The sequence below is a fragment of the Euphorbia lathyris genome, chromosome 10 (genome assembly GCF_963576675.1).
Source record: "Euphorbia lathyris chromosome 10, ddEupLath1.1, whole genome shotgun sequence".
NCBI lineage: Eukaryota > Viridiplantae > Streptophyta > Magnoliopsida > Malpighiales > Euphorbiaceae > Euphorbia > Euphorbia lathyris.
The window spans coordinates 40,249,993-40,256,232 of record NC_088919.1 but is presented as its reverse complement, the minus strand read 5'-3'; positions in this window follow the sequence as shown (position 1 = coordinate 40,256,232).

The following is a 6,240-nucleotide window of genomic DNA, read 5'->3' as shown; positions in this document are numbered from 1 at the left end:
AGAAGGAATGACTATGTCAGCGTTTAGCATTTTCTCTGGAAATCGCAGCATTTTGCAGGTTTTCATAAACAATTGTTTGTAGTTATTTGTTATTGATAAGATTATCCTTCTTATTTCCACAAAATATATTTCTTATTTAACATTATTTCTATTTCTATAACATAATTACCGAAAGAACAAAGTTTTGTTGTGTTCAATAAAAAAAAACTTTTTTTATTTTTTATTTAGATTATTTTTATTAATTTGTGTAATATATTTTTTATTTTATAATTTATCTTGTTGATTAATTTAAAAAATATCTATATTAGACATTTAAAATACTAACAATAACATTTTAATATAATTTTACTAAACACTAATAATTATACATCTAATAACAAACAACTAACAGCAACAACAAACAGTTTAGTGAATCGCAACCAACTAACAACAACAACAATTAATAATTTTTGTGTTAATTAGTTTTGTAATATAAAATGAGAACCTCTTACAACAAGTGATACATAGTCTTTACTAATGTCATTTCGATGCCTAATATTGGGTAAAGTTTGGGTTATATACGCTGTTTCAAGTCCAAAGACATTTGGATGAGTGTATCAGAACAGAACCCTTTGAAATCAACTAGGCTCATTACATTACATGACAATAATAATCTAATTAAGAGCATGTTTTTTCCCTTATCATCTAGTCTACATACATTTAATGTGTTTTTTAATTAAAAGAAGGTTGGTTTATTCATTAATTAATTATATAATTGTAAAACCTCCATTTATAAGATTTTGAGGTTCTTAGAAAAAGAAAATCAGCCCACAATTTAGGTATGGTGTGTTTGAGACTCAATATGGATATCCCACTCTGTGAGACCCCAATTATAATTATTTCTTAGAAACTTGATACTTGTTCTACTTTCTCGTCCTTTTCTCTTGTTTTGTTGTTCTAAAATTATTCATGCACTAAATAGTAAAAATGCTGATAAGAATTCCAAAAAATTCCATATTGTATTGGGTCCTTGTCTTGATTTATTAACAACAAAAACATAGTCTTTCATGAAGAGACTGATTGACACATAAATAAACAGACCCACATTCTTACTACCTAATTGAATTATAGTATTTAACAGATACTTATCCTCCCTAATCTAATTAGATTTGTAATGATGCCTGAAAAATCAATTTTCCGGCTAATAATTGAATTTCTAGAACATGGTAGTGGTTGGTAGACCACACCAATCCAGCAGGGGGATTATACCTAAACTGCCTGGCTGCCACTGTTAGTGCTTTCCACATGGCTGTTTTTCATTATTTGCAAGAAACCAACATAGGAGAACAGACAAGTTATTCAGTTCATCTGGCTCCGTGACTTCATCTCCTTGCCTAGCTCATAAATTAATAAGTATCTTCTTCAATCATGGAACTGCTTGATATTTGTGGCATGTGTGGTGACCAGTGTCATTAAAGGGATATCTCTTCAATTACGTGTCATTTGTCCACTAACACTGCTTTGCTTTTAGGGTTCTAATTTGATTGTATGACCTCTACAATTATTATAAACACTAGTTTAATAGTATAATATTTCATCCTAGTTTTGGCCTTGTTTTCTTCTCTCAAAGCGTGCCATCGCCATCGCCATCTCTTCACTTCTCTCCTTTGTTCTTTCTGTCCCGCACTTATTCTACTACTTCCATGTATCTTTTCTTCTTCTTTTTAATGACCAACAACTGAACATTCCAGACAACTTATGTAATTAACTGTTTCTCTTTTTTAGAAATGATTAATAAACAACTATTTTCCTACCTTATTTATTAAATTAAATTTTAGATTCACTTATAATTTATACTAGTAGAATACCAATGTGTAATATTATTTATTAATTTTATGATTGGTAATTTAAATATTATATTATTTTTATAAATTTTGATATTATTTTAACAATAATATTTAGATTATTGTTTTCTTTGAAACAATTATAATATTACTCATGATAATAGCAGGACCGATCTTGAGATTTTAGAGGCTCCGTGGCGAATTACCAAATGGACACCTAATAAATAAGTGAAAAAAATAAAAAAGTAAATTGTATAAAAGAATATTACTTAAAAATGACACTTTTCTTTTTACACTTAACAAAATATTTTTTTTTAACTGAAGGTTGGGACGCGCAGGCAGGCCGGACATCCCAACTAGGTTGGCACCCCCGGCACAGCCTACAACCCGAATATTATTAAAAAAAAGAAGAAGAAATATTACAGTGGGGGAGAAAGAAAATTAAAACAGGAGAAGAAAAGCAATAAAAGTTCACCTAAGCGAACGTGAGCTACATTACATAAATCTTAAAAAACGAAACTCTGACAGGGAAGCGAAGCAGATGCCTACCATAACTTTGCGATTGCTGATTGCCCAATGCATAAAAACATTTTATATTATTTTAAGTACCCAATTTTTTTATACAAAATGATGTCTATGAGCATTTCTAAAAGTAAATTTCTTAAATTTAATAAATCATGAAATAGTTCTAATAGATTTTATGCTCTTTACGATACAAAGCATGATAACAGAAAAATGAAAAACCAAATTTGAAAATTACATCATTTAACGAGGTTTAGCGCCTAAGTTCTTGAAATTGGAAGATTTTGATACGTTTTCCCAAAGTTCTTTTGAAGACCGAGTAAATCAGAATCTGATAGAGTTTCTCAAAGACAACAAAAAAGGATATTAGTAATTGGAAGTTTCACAGTGATGTGATTAGAAAACAAAATTGATTATATAGCTAATGAAATGAGAAGATGAAGTAGGATAATTACTGTTTAATTGTCACGTCCGTGTCTAAATTTCTAGAATTTATATCTAGATATTGGTATATATTATAATTATTTGATGTGTGAAATTAATTTGGTGTTATAGGAAAATTTTGGGGTTAATTCGATGGTTTTAGGTGTAAATTAAAAGTTTAGGGTAATTTTTAAAAGATTATAGAAAGATGGAGGATCAAAATCGATATTTGTCAAATTTGGGATATAAATCCCAAATTTCTTCCGGACACATTCGAGCATCTTCTTTCTTTCTTTCTTTCTTTCTTTTCTTTTCCTGTTCTGTATCTTCGTCGTTCTTCGACCGTTTCTCCACCGTTTCTTTGATTTACGGAGATTCGACCGTTCACATCACTTGAAATTTAAACTATAGTATCCTTAGGCATAGATCTAAATCCTAACCGAAGAGTTTTTGAGTTTCGGAAGCGTTTGGAGGGAAAACGTCTTAGACTGATTTAGAGGAGAATTGAACGGGTGTATTTTCTTCAATTAGCAGCTAAGGTAAGTAACTATCAACTATATTTTGAGTTTTATGTATATAGATATATATAAAATCAAAGAATTTCTAGAAATTGATATTTTAGGGTTATGCTGGAATTTTGTAAAATTGAGGTTTTTCACAATCTTGCTTTTTATTGTGAAATTATAGTTCAAATGAACTATTGACTATGTTTATATGTGAATTACAGATTTTACTTGGTTATGTTGATTTGACGTTTTCGTTGGTTGATTAACTTTGAAATTTTATTTGATTAAGGATTGATATTTTGGAGAATTGAACACTTGTGAGCTTGATTATGATCAAGTGAAGTATATACATATATACATATATGTTTTTGGTTTCAATCTATATATATATATATATATATATATATATATATATATATATATATATATATATATATATATATATGGAATAAAATATTTGGTATCCATTGAGAGTAGTCCGGTTTGGTGGATTTAATTCTAAAGACCATATTTAGTGAGAAATATGGCATGTGTACACAGTCTGAAAACCTATTGGGTATGGCAGAGAAGTGTTGGGTAAGACCATATGGGATAGGCAATGTTAAGAGACGTCTCGTATATGTGTTGTGATTTGTGACTGAAAATATAAGGGGATGAACTCAAACATGGATACAATATTTTATGTTTTTGGTTTAATACCTTGATTCTATTATGAACTTAAGTTTTGAGTATATTTTACAAGGTTTTGATTAAATCCTTTATAAATGTATATATATATGTAGTTATGTTAAGTAAAGTTGATTTTTATAGCTGATAGTTTCTTATTGAGATTTTTGTCTCATGTTTTCCAAATGTTTTTAATGTTTTGTTTTAGGCGAAGAAGTGCAAGGTACCGAGAGGGGTACTCGATCCTAGGGCGAGGTTCGGTTACAGCTACGAGGTGCAAGTCGTCTCTAGGGTATTGCATCCATTTTGTTTATGTACATATATGTGGATAGTATAAGGACACTTGTATAACTTGTTTTTGGTAGTGTCCTTTTGTTTGATATGTATTGTCTACATATATATATATAAGGGTAATTAATTTATTAGTCCCTATATTTTGACAAAACACACTGTTTAGTCCTTATATTTTCAAAAACACACGGTGAAATCTCTAACCTTTTTCTTAATGAACTATTTAGTCCCTAACGTTTTTCTCGGTGAACTGTTTAGTCCCTGCTGTTAGACTCTCATGAGGATTCTGTTAGTGGATTTGGATTTGCGTTCTTCTTTTCCTTTCCTTTAAACTCTAATGCATCTGAAATCAACTTTGAGTGTTCTTCTTCTTGATTTTCTTCTTAATCGTTCAAATTTCTAAGTATTGGGTCTGTTCTTTTTCTTGTTCTCCATACAAATAGCTTCTTCTTCTAAATTGGATTTCATTTTCTGAAGTTTGAAGGTAAATAGTAAAGGGTAATTTAGTCATTTCCGAAGTTATAAATGGTAAAAAATCTAACAAACAGACGAAATGACTAAACAGTTCATTGAGAAAAAGGTTAGGGACCTTACCATGTGTTTTTGAAAATACAGGGACTAAACAGTGTGTTTTGTCAAAATATAGGGACTAATAAATTAATTACCCTATATATAATTAGCTGAAGTTGAGAACTTGTGGAGTAGTGTGATATGGGTTATGAGTAAGTCATAACTTGTCTATATAGGTGATACTGGAAAATCAGATTCGTACCTGAATCTTGTGATGCATTTTTCGACCAGATATAGGCCGAATCTGTCATGGAGTCCTAAATGAAAGTTCTTTATTATTGTCTTACGTTTCCAGGGGTTTTTGGATCGTCTTAATCGGACTCCGTATGAAAAAGTTATGATGGAAATGACATATGTTGGTCATTTTAGCTTTAAACTAGAATTTGATTTTTGCTTTGACTTTTATCCTTATTTGAGAGATACTGCTACTGGTTTATATAATAAGTCAGTGGTAATGTTTCACCGTCTTATCTGATCTTATTTTAGGTCGGGTATGACATTAATATTCTTTGGGATTGGAGTGTGATTAAAAAATGGAAAAGATAAATTATAAATTTTTATTGGGATTGATAGGTGAGAAAGACAATTATAGAAATACTTTGAGATAAATTAGAGAATTGATGCCCAAACTTTTTATTAGGAAATTTGGAAAGAATCCGAGATAAATTAGGGAATTTAGAAAGACTATTTAATGGAAAGAATCTAATTCCAACGTTTTTAATCAACTATAATTTTTTTTCTTTAATTTAATCAAGTATAATTTAATAGATACTAATACATTACTATAATTGAGGCCCTTCTCAATCTTGGGCCCTGGGGAGGCGCCCCTCCTGCCCATGCTCAGGGATGGGCCTGGATAATAGATAAGTTTTAATTATTATAATGACATGTATATAATTGTAGGAATAAATGGAGTAAAAGGGTTTGGTCCATTTACGGATCCATTTATGTACTGCCTGTAACCTAATCCGTTAGAGTTAGAGTTAGGGTTAGGCCTTTAGGTTAGCCTAACTATAAATAGATAGCCATGGAGACTAAACTTGACACCCTAACACAAGAGAATACAATAATTAAAGACTGTACAAAGGAAATTCTATTATGTTCCCTCTCCCTATAGCCGTCACCCCCTTCTATACTCGGAGTGCACTCTTAGTTCGTGGAAGAACAGAGATTGCTCCTCTAGTCTAGCAACATCCTAGATTGATGATACAAAGCCAATTTTGATTACTTCTTTTGCTGTTCAACTGATTTGCACTACAAGTGTTAAGCTTAAATCTATTGATTTATATTGATATATACGGGTTCATTATCCGTCCCTTTGAGGTTAGAGAAATCCATTACGGCTATTAGATCCTTTATTGGTATCAGAATCCTTTAGCTTTGTGTTCCATATGTTACAAAAACCTTTTGCATGTTTATAGATTCTTTTGATTGTTTGA